The sequence below is a fragment of the Tursiops truncatus genome, chromosome 1 (genome assembly GCF_011762595.2).
Source record: "Tursiops truncatus isolate mTurTru1 chromosome 1, mTurTru1.mat.Y, whole genome shotgun sequence".
In the NCBI taxonomy this organism is placed as follows: domain Eukaryota; kingdom Metazoa; phylum Chordata; class Mammalia; order Artiodactyla; family Delphinidae; genus Tursiops; species Tursiops truncatus.
In genome coordinates this window covers 172,291,389-172,315,259 of record NC_047034.1, presented here as the reverse complement: position 1 = coordinate 172,315,259, position 23,871 = coordinate 172,291,389, and the positions used below count along the sequence as shown (strand labels likewise).

The 23,871-nt window shown below is 51.5% G+C and overlaps 1 protein-coding gene across 2 annotated transcripts in view; it reads left to right on the top strand.

Annotated features, from left to right (window-relative positions):
* TMEM51 (transmembrane protein 51) overlaps positions 1–23,871 on the top strand; it is a 44,787-nt gene that overhangs the window by 529 nt on the left and 20,387 nt on the right. The window lies entirely within an intron of this gene.

Genomic DNA, 23,871 nt, shown 5'->3' with positions numbered 1-23,871 from the left:
CGCCTGGCGGATTTCGAACCCTTGGCCAAGGAGGCACCTTCCCTCGGTGCTTAGAGCAGAACTTCTCAGTAGGTCCCAGGAAACCACCCGGCGCTGCCCGAAAGAGCCCTTTCCCCCATCCCTTACTCCTTTTTGGAAAGGGAGACTTTTAAGGGATATAGATTCGTGTGTGTGTGTGTGTGTGTGTGTGTGTGTGTGTGTGTGTTAGGTACTAGAGGCAAAGGGTGAGAAATGAGTGTGAGCAATGGGGTGTAACTCAGGTTTCTTCACCTAGAAAAATGGGAGTGATAACCTCCCGGGGCGAGGTGGGGCATCAGTGCTTGCCGCAGAGCACGTATCAATACTACTCAGGTCCAAATCAGATATCTAGTCTGCGCCCTGAAGGGAGCCCTGTGGCCCAGAATGCCAAGTCTGATTAAGAGGGATGGGCACTTTCAGAACGAAATCTTTCCTTGCCAAAGGACGAGGGTGCAGGAAACCTGGACGTCCCTACGGTTTCCCGAGAAGCTGCGACGGGTCCTCGCTAACTCTGCGGGTGGTCCAGGAGCTGGGAACCCAGGTGTAGCCGGAGCGGGGTGGGCGGGGCCGGAGCCAGCCTGGCGGGAGGCAGGAGAGGGATTGCCCTCTAAGGCTGGCTTCTGGCTTTCGTTTTGAGGGGGGTCACTTCGAGGATGGCCTTCCTAGTGAAGGGTCGGCTCTGGGACCTGTGACTGGCATTTACACTTTGGAGACGTCACACAGGGATCTTGACCTAAGTTGATAGGGCCAAATGGAATTGGGAGGGGGCCCCTTTCCCTCCAAATGTGTCCCTCCCCAGCTTGCCAGAGCTATCTCCCAGATTGGGAGAAAAGGCAGAAGAGGGAGAAAGGGGAGGAGACTGGCTGTGTATCTGTTCCTCACAATGTCCTGAGCTGCCAGTGGTTCAATGATTAGGGCCTCTTGAGTATCACAGAGGCCTAGGCCGGCCCCCTGGGGATGCAGGGCCAAGGGACCTCAGAGAGTTCCCAGCCTAGTGAGTAGTAAATGGCACGTGTCGTAAAGAGGTGGCAATATAGTCAGACCCCACCGTTCCCTGGCTGTGTGACCCACAGTGTCACTTTGCCTCTCTGAGCCTCAGTTTCTTCATCTGTACAGTGGGAATGATAACCTAGGGTGAGGGGGGACATTCATGCCTCGCACACAGCAAGTACTCTGTAGGAAGCTATGGTACAGGTTTAGGGAAGAACGGAAGAAAGAAAGTAACTCAGGGTGAGGCGTACCAGCAGGTCCTGCTAAGAAAAGAACGTTAGTAAATTAAACGGTGAGGTGGAGTCTCTCAAGGGGACAGGGTAGGAAGGGTGTCTGGGCAGGTGGAACAGCACAGGCAAAGGCACGGAGGTATGAAGGTGCACGAGGTGTGCTGGACCGAGGGGGGCGCTCAGGTAGTGGCAGGTGGGTTTGTGGGAGGACGCAGGGAAGTAAAGGGATTGGAGGATCTGGAGTGAACTGGACTGGAGAGGTGGGGCGAGGTCATCACAGGTGGGACTTTATTCAGTGGACGTCTTAGAACCGGTCCACAGATGTTGACTGTGTGCCTTCTATGGACCAGGCACTGTTCTAGGTGCTCAGTATACATCGCTGGACAAGAAAGACACAAATTCCGTTCAGGCTCTTTAAGCAGGAGAGTTATTTGATCCTGTTGCTGTGTTAGGAAGATAAATCTGGCTGCATGGAAGTTTGGAGAAGGCTGCTAGGGGAGAGGAGGCTGGCCCGCAGGCTGGCGGAGGCATCAGGAATGAAGAAGCTGGCGTGGTGCCCCGCACAGGAGGCAGAGGTGGTCTTAGCATGTGACCACTGGTCAAGGAGGAGATCTGTGGATTCAGTGTGAGGCTCAGCCTGCCAGCCTGTCCTCCACCAGAGCAGGGCCCAAGCCCCTCCAGCTGAGGCTTTCCAGCTCTCTGGTTTGAGAAGTGCCGAGCCCCAGGAGCGTCTGCGTCTATGCGAGGAGTGGCAATGCCGGAGACAGAGTCAGCAGCCCATCTCCTGTTGGCATTTGCAGTGGGCAGCCTGTCCCTTTGGGGGGGCTCCTGTTTTCCTGGGTCACGGTTCTGGTACATGTTCTTTCCTCCCTCTGCAGGGCTGGCAGTAAAGCCCTCAGAGCTCTTGGGCTGGAGGAGACCAGAGCTCCAGGACCTTTGGCTCTGGGCTTCTCATTCGAGGGACTGAGGAGAGTTTTCTCCCTAAGGGCCAGGAAAGTTCCCTAATCTCAGATGCCTTCTGACTGGGGACGGGGTGAAGGGTCTGCTTCTGGCTGCTGGCTTTTGCTTTCCCTTTTGTTGTGTCTGCTCTGAAGTTTAGAGGAGTTTTTTATTTGTTTGTTTGGTTTGGTTTGGTTTTTGCACTTGACAGCCGTAAGAGCATCCTTCTCCTGGTTATAAGTCTCCTTTACTTGGAGGTGGACCATGCACGGCCTTTCACCTGCCACGGGAGGACCCTAGAATGTCCTCTCATTTGACAAACAAAACTCAGAGAGGGGAAGGAACTCACCCAAGGGCCCACAGCAAGTGAGCAGCAGAACCGGATCTAGGTTCCTCTGCATTATCCCAGGAGACTGGCCACGTTCAAGTCAGAGACTTGTTAAGGGCCCCAGGTTAGTCCAGGGTGGGAGGTTTTCTCAACATCTGTCTTGCTCCTCCCCAGTTTGGACTGGTGGCCCCGTTTAGGCTGGTGATTTTTTTTTCCTCCTTCCTTCTGGATTGAGCCTTTGGTGCACCAGCCACCGTGCTGGGAGCTCTGGCTCCGCGGAGAAACAGGTCACTTGTTTGGCTTTGCCTGCTCCAGGCCACCCACACTGCCCTACCCTTCCCGGACAGCCCCGAGACGAGACGCTGGCCTGAGGTCGTGCTCCGGGGATCTCTGCTAAGTGCCTCAGGCTCATCCTCTGCTCCTCCCTCGCCTCTGCCCCAAGCCCTGTGTCAAGATGCTGGGCTGGCCCCCGCCTTCTAGTCTGTGTCGTTTACTCGGGCTGAGCAGCTGAAAGTTTCCTTATTCTCTCTTGCCCTAGATTTCTCAGACATAGCAGCCCTTCAGCCTGAGTGCTGGTTCCTTTAGCTCTGAGAATATTGGAGCCAGAAGGGACCTTAGCCATCTGAAAGTCCACTCCATTTGTTTTACAAATTGGGAGATTGAGGCCTAGGGAAGGGGGAAGGGAAAGGACGGGCCTGAGATCAGAGCTGGGGCTAGAACCCAAGATTCCCGATTCTGTCTTGAATGACTTTGAGGATGGTTCTTGAAGAAAAAACAAAACAGAGCACACTCCTCCTGCAAGGGCCCCTTTCTCCCTATACTCCACACTGCCAGGAGTTTGGGGGGTACCCACAGTCACACGTCCAGAAGGAGTAAACGCTGGGGCCCCCGGAAGGCAAGGAGTATATGTGTCTTGACATTTTCAGGACCTATCTCTTCAAACTGACTTTCACGCCAGGGACTAAACTAGTGATTAAACTTACTTGCTGCTCCCTGAACCCTGCTTTATCATGTGCCCCTGGATAGACAGGCTCTTGAAGTTATTTTCTCCCCCAGGTTACAAAGGAAGTACATGCTGATTGTGGAAAACTCGGAAGGAAAACATCACGATATGCTGACAACCACTGTCGCCACGGTGGTGTCTTATTCAGACTTTTTTTGTTTGCTGGCTTGCCTGCTCTGCTATTTCATATCCTGGTCTTCCAATTCATCAATCATGATGTGTACTTTCCCCACCTGACGGTTTTTTCACACCGGTTCTAACCTGCCAGTCTCACGTGCTTCTACCATGTGATGGCTGGAAGGTACTTAGGAGGCCAGAATTTTGTGGCCAAAATCAGAACGCTCCAGTAGCCCAAATTCTGTAACGCTATGCAAATTACCACTGTGGGACTTCAGGGGGCCACTTCTCGGGTCACCGTCACCATGGCTGTTGGGAAAAGGGCTGTGTTTACCAAATCTAATGCAAACATTGATTCTCAGTGAGCTTCTTAGAAATGGAGGACATCAGCCATCAGGGGTGGGGTGGGTGTGATCCCAAGATTCTAGGAGGGAGGGAGAGAGCTTCGCCTCTTCTGATCTTTTGCTGTGTTGGTTTTAACCTAGCCAGGTGCTTCCACCCTGTTTTTATCACCCCTTTCCCCAAATCTCCCCAGGACTAGGCACTGGGGTGGCAAGTGCAGGTCCCTCGAAAAATCAGAATTTGGGTTGCTTGTCTCCAAGCCCTACGTCTTGGAGAGGCAAAGATGGGAAAGACGTGCAGAGAATTTGTTACCGACTCAGGTGATAAGGTCAGTCACCCCACCCTGGGGACAGGATTTCCTGGCGTCTCTCATCCTCTAACAGGGTTGAAGCCTTGCTAATGCCATGTAAATTGTCAATACTAGTCGTGATCTTGGGGACTTCCCTGGTGGTCCAGTGGTTAAGTCTCCACGTTCCCAATGCAGGGGGCCCAGGTTCGATCCCTGGTCAGGGAACTAGATCCCACATGCTGCAGCGACGATCCCGAGTGTCACAACTAAAGACCCGGCTCCGGTTCACTGGGTTTTTTTTTTGAAGATTTTTCTTTTTTTTGATGTGGACCATTTTTAAAGTCTTTACTGAATTTGTTAACAATATTGCTTTTGTTTTATGTTTTGGCTTTTTGGCTGCAAGGCATGTGGGATCTTAGCTCCCTGACCAGGGATCAAACCTGCACCCCCTGCATTGGAAGGCGAAGTCTTAACCACTGGACCGCCAGGGAAGTCCCTCACTGGTTTTTATATGGTGATCCTGGGAAACTTGGGATTCCTTGGACAGGTCCTAGAAGCAACTCAGGGGTTTGTGGGGGCAGGGCTGAGTGGTGGGAAGCAGGGCCAGCTGGGCAGAAACTCTGCTTACAAATATTAAAGATGTCATGGTGCGAAGGATCCCTTTAAAGAGATTCTGCGACATTAAAAAGAAAACGAAACCGCTGCTGGTCTAGCCACCTCGATTCTTAGAAGAAACTGAGGCCAGAAAACAGAGTCTGAGGCCTGTGCGGGGCAGGTGAGGGCTCTCAGGCCTGACATTGATGAGGGTCTTCAGATGAGGCACTAAAGTCAGTATCAGACAGGGCTCCTGGCTGGAGACACACGTTGGCCCTGCAGCCTGCTTCTCCTCTGGGCCACACTGGTATGTGCGCTAGGAATTCATGTTTATCATCATGACTGTAACTGTCGTGCCAGTGGTCCAGCTTAAATTGCACAATGCACAAAACAGTCATTTGTTCAATGCCAGCATTTAAAACACATCACAGGGTTGGTTAAGCCTGTTTAATGTCCCCAGAGCTTCCCTGATGGAAACATCCTACAGGCGATGGGCCCAAGGTCACCCAGCAAATCTTGGCAGAACCAGGATGAGAATTCACCAGTGAGAGAGGTCCTTTTTTGAGATCGTGGTCTCATATGATGTATAATTCTGGATGCCCAGGAGGTTCTGCTATTTTTTCTATTCAAGACGTAGAACCACGTGGCTCTAATGCTTGGTGAATTTTTTGTCTTTGCCAGTTGTTCCTCTTCACAGCTGGTCTGGGAGAGACAAGGAGAGACAGAATTTCGTTACCCTTGTTCCACATTTTCCCCACCCCGACTGGCCGGGCTTGTGTTGGTTAGGATGTGGACATGGTTTCCTGAAACTTGGGCATGGGGGGAATATGATAAAAAACAAAACACTCACACTTTCAGACTCCATATATTACAGCTTCATTAGCTGCGGTGTGGTGGGTAGGGATTATATATTGGAGTTGCCTTTGGGTAATTGTTTTCAAACACTGACAGATGCAAATTAGACCATGGGGAGTGGGGAGGAAGTTGTCTTTGGCTGCCAAGAGCTGCCATTTTAAACGAATGTGCTGCTAACATTGGGTGCTGGTCACGAGCTGGTGGGGACCTGAGAGGCCAGCTGCGCCCCCTAGATGGGCCAGTGGTCCCGGGAGCCACCGTTACAATACAGCTGACCCGTGGCAAGGAAACCCAGGAGCTTGGAGGAGTTGGTTTAACCCAGACTTGGAGAGTGAAGGAAGGATTTGCAGAAAGGGCAGAGTGTCAGCTGAAATCCGAAGGGGGAGCAGAAGGTCAGCAGCTGTGCCTGGCAGAGGTACAGCCTGTGCAAAGGCCCAGCAGCATAAGAGAGCTTCATTCACACGGGCTGATACTAGATGTGAAGGGCAGGGGTGGGAAAAACCATTTACTTGATTTCTTCCATTCAACCAGTATTCACTGAGTTCACTCTACAGGCCAGGTGTCCAGGGTTTTGGGGGGAAATGTTCCATAAGGGAGACTCAGTCCCTGCTTTCCTGGAGCTTACACCGTACTGGGTTGGGGGAGGGGTCCGTACATTAGGAAACAAACGAGGGAACTAAACCAATAACTATATCAGGCACTGAACTGAAATCTTTGCCGCTTCCCCACTGCCTGCAGGGTCAAGGTTGGGCTAAGCCCCTTCGCTTTCAAAGCTCTGAAGACTGGACTCTTTAGAGTTTCGACTCAGTTTACCTTTCCAGACCCATTCCGGCTGCCCCGATCCCTCTCCGCACCCCGGTGCTTTGGTCAGAAGGAACCAGGAACCGCTTCCCACCTCACTTTCCTTCCCCACCCATAGCCACGAGCTTTGATGACTTTTCTGTCTAGAAAACCAAAACCAAAAGCAAAACTTGGAGAGGTGAAGGGCATTGTGCATGACCCTAGTGTACGTATCAAAACTAAGAAATTCACATTGCTCCTGGCTAAACGACAGACTTCACTGGGATCTCACCAGCGTTCCCACTGTCATGTTTCTGCTCCGGGATCTGGTCCAAGACACCACCTTGCGTTTAGTTCTCCATCCCCTCATCTCTACTGATCTGTGACCGTTTCTCAGTCTTTCCTTGAATTCCGTGACCTCGAGAGCTTTGACGAGTACTGGTCAGTGTTTTGTAGGGTGTCCCCCACTTTGGGTTTGTCTGGTGTCTTCTCATGATTAGACTGAGGTTTGAGGTTTGGGGAAAGAATACTGCAGAGGTGAAGTGTTCTCGTGACATTATGTCAAGATTTCCACGATGTCAGCATGACTTATTGGGGGTGTTAACCTTGATCCTTTGGTCAAAGTCATGTCTGCAAGAGTTCTCCACTATAAAGTTACTCAAGCCCCTTTTTGTAAGAGGCTTTTAAAACATGGTAGTAAAAGGTCAAATTATAAAATAAATTCTTGAAAGTGACTGACAGATTGGGCTTCTAAAGTTAAAAAAATTTTCATAGAGTAAATATTAAGCTGGAGCAATATTTGCAACACATCCAGACAAGGGGCTGTTTTCTGGACACATACAGGATCTCTTCTAGTCAGTGAGGAAAGGCTAAATGCCCTAGTTAAGAAATGGGATAAAGGAATATATAAAGAAGATGTGGTACATATATACAATGGAATATTACTCAGCCATAAAAAGGAACAAAACTGGGTCATTTGTAGAGACATGGATGGACTTAGAGACTGTCATACAGAGTGAAGGAAGTCAGAAAGAGAAGAACAAATATCGTATATTAACACATATATGTGGAGTCTGAAAAAATTGGTATAGGCGATCTTATTTACAAAGCAGAAATAGAGACACAGACGTAGAGAACAAACGTATCGATACCAAGAGGGAAGGGGGAAGGTGGGATGAATTGGGAGATTGGGATTGACATATATACACTATTGATACTATATATAAAATAGATAACTAATGAGAACCTACTGTATAGCACAGGGAACTCTACTGAGTGCTCTGTGGTGACCTAAATGAGAAGGGAATCCAAAAAAGAGGGGATATATGTATACGTGTAGCTGATTCACTTTGCTGTACAGTATAAGCTAACACAATATTGTAAAGAAATTAAAAGAACAAATGGCATTGACCCATAAGCATATAGGAAAAAAACCCAACAACATTCAACCTCATCATATTAAAGAAACTGCTAATTAAAACAATGCCATCTTTCACATATAAAATTTTAAATGTTTTGAAAAGTTAAAAAATTTTAAGCTGGAAAAAGGAATGCTGGGGCTTCCCTGGTGGCGCAGTGGTTGAGAGTCCGCCTGCCGATGCAGGGGACACGGGTTCATGCCCCAGTCCGGGAAGATCCCACATGCCGCAGAGCGGCTGGGCCCGTGAGCCATGGCCGCTGAGCCTGCGCGTCCAGAGCCTGTGCTCCGCAACGGGAGAGGCCACAACAGTGAGAGGCCCGCGTACTGAAAAAAAAAAAAAAAAGGAATGCTGGGCTTCCCTGGTGGTGCAGTGGTTAAGAATCCACCTGCCAATGCTGGGGACACGGGTTCGAGCCCTGGTCCAGGAAAATCCCACATGCCACAGAGCACCTAAGCCTGTGTGCCACAACTACTGAGCCTGCGCTCTAGAGCCTGCGAGCCACAGCTACTGCAGCCTGCACACCTAGAGCCTGTGCTCCGCAACAAGGGAATGAGAAGTCTGCACACCGCAATGAAGGGTAGCCCCTGCTCGTCACAGCTAGAGAAAGCCCCCGCACAGCAACAAAGACCCAACGCAGCCAAAAATAAATAAATCAAATAAATAAATTTATTTTTTTAAAAAAGGAATGCTGATATGGGGAGATGGTGATTTCGCAAGCTCAGGGAGGGATTGTAAATTGGAGGACATTCTGAAAATGCATGTCAAAGCTTTAAGAAAGGTAGCAGTTTCAATACTAGGAATTTATCCAGAGGAAACATGATTGTATAAGGAGTTAGTTTCAACAGTTTTTTTTTTTTATAATAGCAATAAAGGGAGAAACCAACTGTGTGTCTGGCAGTAGAGGATTGGTTGTATAAATGATGGGTCCTCCATGTACTGGAATATTCCTCAGCCACATCAGTTTAGATGAACACTGATGATGTGCAGAATTGTTCATTATGTATCAAAAATTTCAAAGGTCACAAAAGCATACTGCAGTAAGATCTCATTTTTGTAAAATTTAAAAAAGTGTGTTTGTTTACAAAACACTCAAAGTCTGAACACCATCATAGATATTATCAGTAGTTATGGACGGTGGGGTAATGGATGATTTTAATTTTCTTTCTGCTAATCTAGATTTATTAATTTTTGTTTAATAAACAGGCAGTATTTTTATAACAAGAGAAAATGTTTCACTGTTAAAAATCTCATAGGGTTTTTGTGGATCCCCTTAGGGTTCCTACTAGGTAAGGTGCTTCGTGAGCTGTAGAGGGCTTTGCAATTATTAGTCTCTATTCCAGGTGATTCTTTTCTCATTTTTAACTTTGAGCATGTGGGTCTCCTTTCCTACCCTTAGGAAGCTGAGATAGGAGCAACGCGGGAACCACAGCAGCTCACTGACCTGTCTGTGATAGGCTGAATGTTTGTGTCCCCCCCAAATTCATATGTTGAAGCCCTAACCCCCGATGTGATGGTAATAGGAAGCAGAGTCTTTGGGAGATGGTTAGGTCATGAGAGTGAGACTATCGTCTTGGGACTAGTGCCCTTACATGAAGAGGAAGAGAGAGAGAGATCACCAAGGAAAGGCCATAAGAAGGCAACATGAAGGCTGTCATCTACAAGCCAGGAAGTGAGGCCTCACCGGACGCCAGATCTGCCGACACCTTGTTCTTGGACTTCCCGCCTCCATAACCATAGGAAATACATGTCTGTTGTTTAAGCACCCCCTCCCCAGTCTACGGCATCTTGTTGTAGCAGCCTGAGCTAAGATACGACCTCCCAGCGTTATGATGCACACATATATATATGTGTGTATATATAAAACCTGAAGTGTGTGTGTGCTTTACAAACAGTAAAATGTACCCTTTTTCATGTACAGTTCTGTGAGTTTTGGCAAACACAAACAATTGTGTAACCTCCACCATGAGGAAGCTATAGAAAAATTTCATTAACCACCCCCCACATTCCCTCATGCTGCCCCTTGGTAGTCAACCCCTCTGCCACCCCTGGCCCTTAGCAGCCAATCATGTTTGCTGTCCTTGTAGCTTTGCCTTTGTTCCAGGATGTCATGGAAATGGAATCGTACAGCATGAAGCCTTTTGAGGCTGGCTTCTTTTACTCAGCGTAATGCACACGAGACTCCTCCACGTGGCATTTGTTCCGTTGTGTGGACGTACCACAATTTACGTATTCCTTCACCTGTTGAAGGTTATTTAGATTGTTTCTGGTTTGGGGTGATTATGACTAAAGCTGCTGTAGACATTTCGCATGCAGATTTCAGGATGAACATGAGTTTCTCATTTTTCTTGGGCAAATACCGAGGAGTGGGATGGCTGGGTGTGTATGGTGAGTGTATATTTATCTTCATATGAAGTGGCCAAACTTAGAAAGTTTCATGCTGAGGATCCAAGGCGGGGAGGGGGGAAGAGAATGGACTCTTATTGAGCACCTACTGTGTGCCCCGCACGGAGCCAGGAGTTTTACACACACAGCCTCAGGCAATCCTCAGCACAGCCTAGGAAGTAATGAGCTCTGGCCCCCCTTTACAGGTGACCCACAGAAAAGGCAGTTTCACATAATCTGACCTAATAAATGCAGAACTACTCTCCTTGACTCTGGGGGCAGCCAAAGCAGGGGCCATGGTAGGAGACCGTCTAGCCTCCATGGTATGTCCTTTACTTCTACCCACCCCCGCATTGTTCCAGCATTTATACATCTTTATCACCTCTAGCCTAGCTCAAAGTCCATTTACTTGAGTGTGCACCCCTGAACTTCCGTAAGGTTTTTCCCAGCTCCTACTTCCAAGACCACAGCTGTATAGGGACCTAATAAAATATTAATAACACCCTCCCCTCCAATGTGGAACGTTAATGACCTGTGTTGAACACCCAGTAGAAACCACTTGTCATCTCTCCTTGAGTAATATTTTGCCTTTTCCCACCATCATTCAGGGCTGCTGGTGACTCCCCCTACCTCCTCATCCTGCCATGCTGCCGCCTTGTGGGTCTCAGCTGAAATGTCCCCGTCTCTGAGAGACCTTCCTTGATCACCCTGTCCAAAAGACCATCTTCCCCCTTTACTCTTTCCTATTCTGTTTCCTTTTCAGAACATCTCTTGTTAATCCATCCCTCCATGTGTTTGTCTCGTTCAGTAGAAGAGAAGCTTCATGAGAACAGGCTTTGTCTTGTTCATGCCTGTGTTCATCATGCCGGACCCCCAGTAGTTGGTCAGTGAGCGTTTGTTGAATGAATGAATGAATGACATCAGCAGAGATTTGTTGAGACTTTATGACGGGCATAGTTCTGAGCTCAGGGTTTGAGGAGTCCCAGAGAAATGTAAAAATGCCCCGAGGTGGCAATCAGAAGAACACAGGTATTAAGTCCTGCCTGCTTCACTTTTTTTTTTTTTTTTTAAGATTTATTTATTATTTGGCTGAGTCAGGTCTTAGTTGCGGCACGTGGGACCTTTCGTTGAGGTGTGTGGGCTTCTCTCTAGTTGTAGCATGCCGGTTTTCTCTTCTGTAGTTGTGGCATGTGGGCTCTGTAGTTTGCGACATGCAGCCTCTCTAGTTGAGGCACATGAGCTCAGTAGTTGCGGCGCGGGCTTAGTTGCCACGCGTCATGTGGGATCTTAGTTCCCTGACCAGGGATCGAACCTGCGTCCCTTGCATTGTAAGGCGGATTCTTTACCACTGGACCACGAGGGCAGTCCCCTGCCTGCTTAACTTTAAATTCAGTTAAAGAGAGAAAGTGGGAAGGAAAAAGAGTCCCTCAAGACATCCGAGAGCTGCTGGTGGCAGTTGGCTAAGACAGAGGACCTGCATTGACAGCTCAAAGGAGAGCTGCTTCCTGCTGGCTGTGGGGGAAGGGGAATCAGTTGGATGTGGAACCAACCAGGATGCGCCGCCTTCCTGGTTAGCTGGGGGAGGGGAGAAGGCCGAGGCAGAGAGACTCACAGTGCGCAGAGACGGGGAAGCAGACCTACGTGACCTCAGGGGCGACATCAGGACCGTTTCCCTCCCTCGGACGTGTCCCTGATGTTGCACCCATCTTCCTCCTGGGAGAGAGCACGTTTTTATCCATGCTGGAATCGTTGGTGCCTGGTACAGGGCCCTGTACACAGTGGTCACTCAAAGAACATGGGAAGTAAGGTTGAGCTGGGGCAGACCACACCCTCCCGGGAGATGGGACTTTGTCCTGTAGGCTCTGAGGGACTCCTTTGACGTTTTGACAGACACAGTGGCTGGAGGGTTGGCGTGGCTGCACTTATAGGCTGAGAAAGCCTTAGAGAAGCAGGTTTTAGTAATTCTCGCAATCAACCAGGCCTGAGGAATAGGAGGGAGATGGTTAGGGTGGGAAGAATCACTGCAAAGAAAGGCTTTGAGAAGGAAGAAGAAACAAGTTTGGGGACCAAGGGGGTGTGGAAGTGAGCAGGGGCTGCAAATGCACATGTCTAAAAGGATGCAGCAGCTGGTGTTAAGGAGAGAGTCTGGCCAGACATGAGGCAGCAGGGAGTGGTGGGGACTGTGGCAGAGTGGAAGGCAGGCCCCTTCCATAGGAGACAGCTGTGACACAGCACCGGCTGCCTGTTACATGTGAGAACTGGGGCCAGGGCTACCCGGTTTTCAAGTTTTGTGTATGAGATCGCCATGTTCTCAGTGTTGGCAACTACTCTATAGCATATAAAATAAATAACAGTTCATGGACTAAATAAGTTGTGTCCGTGGGCCAGATACAGCCCTTAGGCTGCCAGTTTAAGACCTGGGGGCGTGTCTGGGCTGGGGATGGAGTAGGGAGGAGAAGGAATGCTCAAGCACACTGAGATTTCAAGCCCAGGGCACCGGGAGAATGGTGGCCTCTCACACTGTAATTAGGAAGTCTGGAGGAGCGGGGGCGGGGAAGGATGATGTTGGAATGATGTGGACAAAGGAGGATGTCTGTGATGTATGACGAAGGACACGGACCAGCAAAAGCAGCTTTTCTGTGGAAACAGCTGGATTGCAAAGGCCGTTGGTTAGAGACTGGAGGGAGGGCCTGTGAGTGTGGTTCTTTGGTGATGGGGCTGGAAGTGGTCTCCCTGGGACCTTCTGTAAGGGGTTCATTCGTTTTGGATTCGGCAGAGGGTTCGTTTAAGATTTGCACCCTGCTAGGAGGCAAACGTAAGAACGCGGTGTTAGAGCCTTAGAGACACGGGTTTGAATCCTGGGTCGGCCCCTTGCTGTCAGGGACCTTGGGCCAAGTCTCTCTGGGGCCCCCCTTTCCTGGGTCTCTATCCCACGTGGATGAGAATGTTGGCCTTGACGGGTTGGGAGGAGGTGTCCCCAGCCCCTCCCCAGGTCCCCGTGCCCCACACCGGGCGCTAAAATACTTGTCTTACAGTAACCCTCACCCCGCACGACCCCGGCCTCCTCTCCTGGGTCCAGGGCCTCGGATGGGATGCACACGGGGTCCTTCCTGGTTCCCCTCACCCCGCCTGGGCGTCGTGAATCCTACCTCCCCCAGCGTGGCTGCTGCCATCGGCCACCTAGAGCCACGGCACACCCTCAACACCCTTCACCGCGGGGGACTCTCAGCCTCCCGGGGAGGGATCCTGAGGGACAGTGAGAGGCCGCCCCCCTGGTCAGAGCGGCTGGAGGACATCCTGCAGCCCTGGACGCCGGTGCAGGGGTAGTTTTGTGTGACATGGGCCCTGTCCTCATGGAGCTTCTAGTCTCTGGCAGGAGGGAGGGTGACACAGGCTACTCAACACCAGACCACAGTGTTTGTGGTAACATTTATTGAGCACTTACTACGGGCCAGGCACCGGGTTACCTGGCTTCTCTGGGTTGTTTTCCTTAAGTCCCACAACATTGCACTAAGGGTCGTTCTGTTATGACGCCCACTTTACAGATGAGGAAACTGAGACTCAGCGAAGTCGCTTGCTCCCCTCCCTCCGTAGGTTGCAGAGCTGGGCTTCCCTGGCTCTCAGGAGACCCCACCATTTAGCTGTAGAGAGCCAAGCAAACGGGTGTATCAGGAGCATCACGGACAAGGTGGATTCAAGCTGAGACCGAAAGGAGGGAGAGCACAGCTGGAAGGAACAACCGTGCGCACGAGAGGGCCGTGTCCTCTGTGCCCAGGCCCCGTGCGTCCGGGAGTATTTCTCAATTTTCCACAGTCACCAGCTGCATCCTCCAAACCTAAAGTGGAAGCGAAATAAGCTCCTAGTGCTGCATCAGTACCAACTGGCTGAAGGCTGCCTGGCGTGGTGGTACGTGCCCTACCCGCTCGAGCTCATGGCTTCCTCTGGCAGCTCCATTAGAGAGACACACTTTATATTATGCCCCTTTTACAGCTCAGCTGAAGTAACTTGCTCAAGTTCATAACCAGGAAGCTGTGAAGCTGGGAGTCGAACCTAGAACCTCTTAGCTCCAGAGCCAGAACTTTTAACCCTTGCGAAGGTGGTAGGACTCTGCTGAGTTGACCCACAGGCCACGTGAGGCATGTGTGGCCAGAATCCCTGGGGCAGAGCTGAGAGGCAGTCTTGGTGGAGGAATACATCCGTCCCTGGTCCTCCCTGGCCCAGCTCTTAGCTGTAGCGCTTGCAAGCCTCAGCTCCCGCACTGGGTCCTTCCACCCTGCCTGTCTCTGCATCCTCATGCCCAGCTGACTTCCCAGGCTCCGCCTTGGTCCACACGCAGGATGAGGGTTCTAAGGCTTCCTTCCGTAAGCATCGGAATCACTCAGGGAGCTTTGCCAACAGCAGGTCCCGGGCCCCACCCCAGACTCTGCTTCTGTAAGTCCACAAGGGGGCCCTCCAATCTGCATATTTAGCAAGCCCCCCTCCCCATCTCTGTCAGGTAGGGGATGCAGGGGTTCTCAGATAATAGCGGGGCCCAAGTTCCGCTCCCTGACCCCCACCTGCTGCTCAGCCAGCCACGGCCACCTCCTTTTATACACCTCCGGTTGCTTAGTCCTTACTCCAGTGTCACGATTAGTACTGCGGGTGCCCCCATTTTACAGATGAGGAGAGCAAGGCTCAGAAAGGGGAAGCGGTTTGCCTAAGGCCACCCAGGCAGACCTGGATTTTAATCACCACTGACTCTACCCACGTTGCTTTACTGCCTCTGCTAAATTGGCATTGGGGCTCCCTGCGGGTCCCCGGTGGGGTTTAGAGGAAGGGCTGTGAATGATGTATTTTCATCACATGCAATCTGTAGACGCTGGGGAAGGAGGCATGAACCTTAGTCAAAGCTTCGGCAACCAGAACACTCCTTGTGTTATCTCCATGGGCTTTTCAGCCTGGTGTGAACAGCTGACGTCATCAGTCAGAACTCCACGGGTTCAGCTTTCAAAGCTACATGTGAATCAAAATGTGGAATGACTCAGATCATTGGATAGGAGGACGGATTCCTCTGTGACCCAGAACAGGTCCAGTAACCTCTGGGGGCTTCTCCCCTAGATAGAGGGCTTCTCCCCTAGATAGACTAGGGAATCCCACCCCAACTGGGCTGCAGCACCCAGAGAGAGGGTGAAAGTCAATGCTTCTCCCTGTGCCCCAGCAATTCCACTGCTGGGTATTTATGGAGAGAAAGGCCAACAGCGACCCACCCAAACTCTCACGCGTATATTCATCGCAGCTTATACCCAGCGGCCCAAACGAGAAAGAAGCCCAGGTGTCCACCAGAAGGTGACCAGATTAACAAACTGTGGTGTAGCCACACAACGGACTTCTGAGCAAGAGAAAGGAAGCAAACGAACTACAGACACAGGCAACACCGCGGATGAACAAAAGAAGGCGGACAGAACACACGCCGTATTGGTCCATTTATATAAATTCCTAGTACAGGCAAAACTAACCTATAGTGACAAAAAGCAGATCTGTGATTGCCTGGGGTGGGGGATGATTGGAGGAAGGCGCACACGGGGAGCTTCCTGGGAGGGGCTTGTATCTTGATCTCAGCAGTGGTTACATGCATATATGTTGTTAAAACTTATCAAACTGTACACGAAGATCTATGCAATCTACTAGATATAAATTATACTTTAAGTAAACAAGTAAATGACCAGATGCCTCTACCCCAGCCCTGGCAACTCAGAGTCAGCAGTCTTGGGTGGGGCCCAGGGCCATCTGCATTTTCAGCAAGTACCACAGACAGCATCGACCTTCAGCCTGGGGTGGGCACCCCAGACTCTAATCGCTAAAGTCTCTTCTGGCCAGGACAGTTGAGTCTTTGAAGATGTCGAGCATTTGCTGTGAGTCTGTTTTGAAGCATAAACCTAACTGGGGTCAAAGTCTGGTCCCGGGACTGACTCCTGATAACCGGCAGGAGCGGCTCTAAGCCACGCACAAAGCACCCTCAGTTACCGGGCTGATCCTGGCCATGTGCCGGGCATCACAGGGTCTGCTGTACTGGGGACAGAGGGCAGGACTCCCGCACAGGGCTGCGGACGCCTGCCAGGCGCTGGGCATCAGGCAGAGCTAGACAGGCCCTCTCTGGGTTCTGTCTCCCTGCCCTCCAGAAAATCATGACTTTGGCTGTGTGTTGAGGAGCTGTTGTGTTATACCGTTTTGTGTATACGTTGAATTTTATAAGAGGATGTTCTTGGGCACCTCAGCTCAGAGTCAGCCTAGGCTCAAGCCCCACATCTCCACAATTAGCTGTGTGTCTTTGTGCAAGTGACTTAACCTCTCTGTGCTCCTTATCTGTGAAACGAAGAAGATGACAATACTTCTTCGCAGTGCCTTGAGCAAGGGAAGCATTTAGCAAATGTTGGCTGTTACAATTACTATTACCTAATTTAATGCTTATAATAACCCTATGGGCATAGGTGCTATTCTCATCCTCATTTTACAGAGCCAAAACTGAGGCTCAGAGAGGTCAAGTCCCTGGTCCAAAGTCACACAGCCAGGACTGTGTGGAGCTGGAATCAAAACCGGGGTCTGCCTAACTCCTGAGGCTTTTCACTGCACCACACTGCCATCAGCTTTGTGGGATGGGGATCATTACAGAAGACCCCCATGCACTGGAATGAGAATCCATCACTAGTTGAACAAGAGATTTGCCCTTCCTCAGGAAGGCTGTGTGTACTGGTTCTGAAAGTGGGTTCACATCCTGGCTCTGCCAACTGTGGAACCCTGGGCAAGCTGCTTAACCGCCTTGGTTTCCTCATCTGTAAAATGGGGGCGCTAATCCCGACCTTAAAAGGCTGTTGTGAGGATGAAATGAGTCGGTGTGTATGTGGCACACAGTAAGCCCATAAGCCTGGTCAGCTTTATTTACCATCACTGCAAGCTTGCACACCTCTCTGTTCGTGACTGAGCCGGGTGGGTTAGAGAGGATGGGAGGTTGTCCTTCATGCCTTCGAGGAAGTGATAGGACAGTCTGCAGGGCGGCCTGGGGCAACAGGCAGAGAAAAGAGCCTTTTGAACCATGTGCAGGGAACCTGAAGTTCTGTGATTAAACCCTCTCGTGGATTCTCTCATTTTAAAAACTCAAAGCCTTGTTCCCCGCCTTGTCCCATGTTTCCTAACCATCATGTTTACTCTATTGGAAGCGATTCGGGGCTGACAGTCCCTGTCATGTCTAAATGGATGGCAGGCTTCTTGCCGCTGGCTCTCAGGTTGGGGGATGGGGTGGCAGCAGGTGCTAGACAAGACTGAGCTCAAGGTGGACATACAACCCTTTTGTTTGTTGATTTTTTGGATTTCTGTTTTTGTTGTTGGTTTTTTTTGTTGTTGTTTTTTGTTTTTTTGCCTGCATCTTGGGAACCACAATGTGGGTTTCTCAAGCTGCTCTGTTTCGTTTGGGTTGAAAACAAAAATAAAAAAAAAATAAAAGGCAGGCCATTAAACTGTGACATCCAGCTGCCTGCATGAGACTCTGTGAAGGCTGGTTTATAAATGAAAAATGTGTGACCGCACTAGGCTGAAAGCAGAGGGGCCACACAGCACAGCGTGTCTCTTCTGGAGTCCAACCCCTGTGCTCTTCTTGGCCTGAAGAGGTGCCAGTCTGCCTCTCTGAGCCTCGGTTTCCTCGTCTATGAAATGGGCACAATTGTGGCACCCACCTCATGAGGCTGTTGTGAGATGAGGCAGTAAAGGTCTTAGTCCAGTGCCTGGTACACAGTACAGATTCAACAAGCATGAGCTAACGGGATTATCGGTTTGCCAGCCCCACTCTGAGTTGAACTGTTCAAGCTCTGGGTCTCTCCCTGACTGGCTGTGTGACCTTGGGCTAATTAGTTCACCTCTCTGAGCTTCAGGTTCTTCATTTGCAAAATTGAGACCCTGTGTTCCCTATGTAAAGACTTGTCCTGAGGATTAAATTAAGGAGGATAACTCCTAAAGGCAGCCTGGCACCGTCCTTAGGATATTCAAGTGATTGTGCTGCCAACGTGATGCTGGGGGCACACGGCCTTGACTCTCAGGGAGGTTGAACAAGGTCATAAGCCTCCCCCAAAGCGTCCCGGGGCTGCGATGCTGGGGGTACCTGGTACAGCCCCTAGGGAATGTAGTTGATGCTTCTTGGAGTGAGGGAGAGGCCAGACACCGGTTACTTACCAGGTGGTGGCGAGGGGTGAAGGTGTGCCAGCCGACAGAGGGCACAGAAATAACAACTGTTCCTAGCTTGAGTGGCCCCTGGGTCTTCCGTGTTGGGCTTGTTTCTGGACTCATGTCTGGGAGTAAAATGTTTCATAGCAACAGTCGTTGGGAACATATGGCTAGACAGACCTTGCTTACACAGATTCCGAATACAAAGATGCAATTTACCCAAAAAGCACATGAAGGGATTATGATTCCCCAACAGCAGAATTCTTTATTTTATAGAAGTATTCACTAGGAAATTCTTCTCAATGTCAGGCACCCCTCGTACATGTAGAGTGCTGTTTGATTCATGAATAAGAGGGCGGGATTGTGCAGTGGTAGCAGGTGTAGTTACAGGGGCTAGATCGCTCCCCACTCCACTCCAGGTGGAACCCCTGCTCCGCCTGTTACCATCTATGAGACCGCGTGTCTAATGTGCCTCTATTTCCTCATCTGCAAAATGGGGATTATCATAAATAGTACCTATCTTACCTCATAGGTTTCATGAAAAATAAACAAGATAACCCATGTAAAGAAAAGTTAATGCCACATAGTAAGGGCACAATACCTGTGGCTGTTATTAATTCCAAAAATCTTTGCAGAGCATCTTCTATGTGCCCGGTGCTGTCTGCCCTGTACCTGCCCTCTGGAGCTTACTCTGGGTTGTGGGATATGAGGGGGAGGGGGGGAGGCAGACAAAACATAACATAAACAAACAAGATGAATTCAGGTTGCCATCATAGCTGTGTCCCAAAGCAACAGGGAACTAAGAGGTAGGATCACATGGGGAAATGCTTGCAAACATCGGGCTTGGAACTGCGATAGTGACATTTAAGTGACAGATGAGAGGGAGCCAGTGATGAGGGCAGAGTGGTGGGAGCATGGGGTGGGGGTGAGGGGCAGACTGGAGCAGCTCTTCAGAGACTTGAGATGCACCTGCACCTCACCTGTGGAAATGCAGGTGCTGCACCAGCAGGTCCAGGTGGATCTGAGGTTCTGCTTTTCTAACTAGCTCCAGGGCCACCGAGGCTGCTGGACCACACTGTGAGTGGCCAGTACCGGAAGACAGAGGGAGCCAGGGTCCAGGTGGCAGAGGGCCTGGAAGGCAGGTGGGGAGTTTGGATTTTATTCTCGAAGGCAGTAGGAAGGCAGGCAGGAGAGTGACATGACTAAAGGATGCTTCCAGAAGCTCATTTTGGCTGTGTGGAGAAGACTTGCTGGGGCCAGGGTGGCAGCAGGGAGGCCAGGTAGGAGGCGATGTAATCGCACAGGTGACAGTGGCAGCAATGGAAGAGGCAGGAAGTAGGTTTGAGAACCGTGCGCAAGTAGACTGACGACACTTGCTGAGGTGTTGTATATAGATATCCTTCATAATCCTTTTCATCCTTCCTAATCTTAATAAATATTCTTGTATGCGCTTCATTTTAAAATATTTTAAACCAATAGTCTAGAGCAGTGGTTCTCAGCCCAGGGTGTGCTGCCGCCCCATCCCCACTCTAAGGGACATTTGGCAAGGTCCCAGCTGGGATCAAGATGCTATTGGCGTCCAGTGGGTGGAGACCAGAGATGCTGCTAAATAGCCTATGATGCACGGGACAGCCCCCCAGCAAAGAATTATTGGGCCCAACACGGCAATGGTGCCGAGGTGGGGAAACCCTGGTGTAGAGGCATAGAAAGTCAGACATGCAGAGCCCCCCCCTCTCACCCCAGCCCTACAACCCAAAGGGAACCAGTGTTACCAATTTGCTGCACAGCTGTCCAGGCAGTACACTGTGCATATGCAGTACGCAGATTTCCTGTATCCCGTCTCACCCCAGAAGGGATGCTAGGGAAATGCTCAGAACCTGGGAGCGCTGAGCTGCACACGGAGGAGGGCATCTGTTTGTTTTGCCAAATCTGTTCCCACTCACTGGAGGTCACACCCAGCGGGAGGGGGGAAGGGGGAGGGGAGGGAGGGTGGGCAAGCGGCCTAAAACCTTATTCCTCTATAAAGTGTGATAGTCTTTCTTTTCTCCAAAACCGCACATTGTGAGGCAGGCAGCCTCTCTAACTGGGACCAACTCAAGGAATCCAGGATTTCAGTGCCAGAGGACACATTGGGATAACCTAGTTCCACCCAACCTCTTATTTCACAGATGGGAAAACTGAGGCCCAAGGCTTTTTGTAAATGGAAAAAATCCTTTTATAATAGTCTCTTCTTAAATTACTGGGATTTTAATGTCAGATCTCCAATGTAACGCACAGTCACAGCTTATGTTCCTGATTTTTTTTTTCTCTTGGACGCGTCCGTATGTGAGGTTGGTTACGGTGGCGGACAAAGGGGACGTAGTTTAACAAAATTAGAAGGCGAAAGACAATGTATTAAATTTCCCTGAAATCAGAATTGATTTCATTTTGAGAGTGTGTCCTCTACTCCAAGGTTCTCTCTTCCTGTCTTTACTGTTACGTCGGTCTTCCTGCTCTGGAAGGACGGCAGTAGCAGAGGGCAGGATGCTTTCGTTTGGCTTTGATGCCCTTACTAAGTGGAAGAGAAAGGTAGCAACCCGACGGCAGTCTTCTCAAAACAGCAGGAGGGATTTTACTGGTCTGTGAACTCCGAGGCGTGAGGAGTACTGGTTTCATCTGTTTTCACGGGCCGAACCGAGGGCGGGATCTGGCATCATTTTCACAGCTTTGGGGAGGTCCGGTTTCAATGCAGCCTCAGGTATGCAGTGCTGCCATGGGGCGGCCCTCCTTCCCTCACCATGCTCCTGTCCTTTACGAGGCCTCAGGGGGCCCCCCAAGTGGAAAGAATGAGGCCCCGCCTCTGTAGGACCCCAAGGGAGGAGCGGCAGGTCTGGGAGGTCAGTTCTGGCAGCGCTGAGGGCGCCCACAGCTGGAATCCAGCTGTGGTCTCCATCGGCCAGCCCTCTCCCCAGCCCCCCGAGGGATTTGGCCTCCTGCCTGGAACCTTAGCGAGGAGGGGTGCATTAGGAAGGCTCCCCGGGACTCCTCTGTACCTGTTTTCCCAGATCCCCCAGCTGGAGCAGAGCCTGAACACCGAGCTAAGGGGTTCGGCCTTAGACTCTTTGGCGCTGGGGTGCCCCTGACAGCTTCTGAGCAGGCGAGAGACAGAACGAAAAAGGCTGTTTCCTGGAGCTCAGAACGGCAAGAGCACGCTGGAGGAATTGGACAGGAAGGCGAGGCTGGGGCAGGGAGCCAGGTGGGCACAGGGAGGTGGGAGGGCTCACCCCACAGCGGCAGCCGTGGAAACAGAAAAGGAGGAAGAGCAGGACGCGTGGGTGGGCCTCGGGCCTGGACGAGGGAGAGCCAGGAGTCACGGACGAGCAGGGTTTCCAGCCCTGGTGAGGAGGACGGCGACTCCGCCAGTGGGAGACTGCAGAGGTCACGGAGCCTTCTCCCAGCCCCAGTTACGTTATCTGCGGACATTGGGTCGTGGGGAGGATGCCACGAGAGTGTGCGTGGGAACTGCATGGAAATCGGCAGGCCCCAGGGGGGCGGCAGGCAGGTGCCAGGGGCCTGTGAGCAGGGCTTTATCCTGAGGGCCCTGGGGAGCCATGGAGGGGTCTTGACGCCGGTGGTGTGATCACATTTGCCCTTGGGAAAGAGCCCCCTGAGAGCAGTGGAGAGACGGCAGGCCGGGAGGCCGGGAGGCAGGGAGGCCGTGGAGGAAGCCTCTGTGGCCAGTATGCAGGTGAGGTGTGAGGTCAGCCTGGGCCAAGCAGGAGGTGGCCCTTCTGGAGCATGGCCGCTCCCCAGGGCGCAGCTCGCTTGTCCCCTTTGTGCTCGGGCAACTGCCGCGATGAGTGCAGGGTGGCCAGTGTGGGTCCCAGCGACCCCGCTCTAGGGCTCTCCGTGACTGTGTCTGTACACACAAACCGTGCGCTGGGCAGGTCCCTGCGACAGCAGCCAGCACGGCAGAGGCCCGGCTGTTTGACCAGAGAGGCAGCCGCCGCGGAGTGAGAGCGTGAGGCCCAGCACCAGATCCACCTTTCCTTTCAAAGAACCCCCTCCCCTCCCCCTCCCCTCCCCTCCCTCCCCCTCCCCTCCCCTCCCTCCCCCTCCCCTCCCCTCCCTCCCCCTCCCCTCCCCTCCCTCCCCTCCCCTCCCCTCCCTCCCCCTCCCCTCCCCTCCCTTCCCCTCCCCCTCCCCTCCCCCTCCCCCCCCCCCACCGTGCCCGCCACCACACAGCCCCCCAGCAGTGTCCTGGCAACTCCCCTGCCTCATCAGGGACTAGACCTTCATTACTCCTGCCTCTCCTCTCCTTTCTTCCTCCTGCCATGCTTTCATGGTGTCCACTCCATTTTTGTTCACTTTTCTCTCCTTCTTTGGGTTGTTTGTGCCTTTTTTCCTTCCTGTCCCCCTCCCCAATTTGTCAGGTCTCCTAGTTTTTCTTCTCTTTTGCCCCTCTTGGGTGTACAAGGCTGAGGACGTTTTGCTGCTGCTGGCTATCTCGGTGCCTGCCACAGTGCCTGGCCCACAGGGCACAGACGGCAGTCCCCTCGGGCATGTCTGCCTGTCCCCTGACACCACATGCCCTTCCAGTGCATTCCCTTCCTGCTTCCTTTCTTGCTCTGTGCGTATCCGTTTGCTAGATGTACATTATAACCTTGGCGATAACGTTTTCAAGGACAGGCCTGGTTCTCCCGCCCTCTATTTCCTGCTAACCACCTAGAGGCAACCCTTGATCACCCTCACCTGCTCTGGCTACCTTTGCTTCGGTGATAACGTTCTATGCCAAAACGCATGGAGTTATGATTCCTCAGCTGATCTTCAGATCTAAACACCCTGCAAGGTAGATTAAGGGCCAGACCTCGTATATATTTAATAAACTCCTGTGTTGTCCAGGCCCCTTGTGGGGCAGAGATGATGGGGCGTAGCTCCTGGCCTGAGGGGGACAAGGGACATGACCGGAACACCCACAGATGCACTGGAGACCGTGACACCCACTGTGGGGCTTCCGGGTAGATGATCCCGGTTCGAATCTGGACAGAGGCTGTCGTCTCTGACTGTTCCCCATCCTCGACCCCCTTCCCTCCTCTTACAGTGGGGATGAGGCAGCAGCCAGAGAGAGCTTTGATGAGTCAGGCTACAGAGATGATGTGTGAGAGTGTCCAGCTCGGTGCTCGGGCCCAGGAAGGGCTCTGAGTGTGGGTGTCGGGTCACAACCCCTAACACTGTGCTGCGGCAGCGCAGAGAGGGGCAGAGTCCTTGCACATGAGATGGGGCTTCGGGCAGCCCCATGAGCCCCCAGTCCCAGGGGCTGAGCGAGGCCAGGAGAGGTGCAGGGTCAGTACTCAGCCTGGACCCTTAGCTCTAAGCAGGTTACTTAAGACACTGACTTGCATCTTTGTCACTGA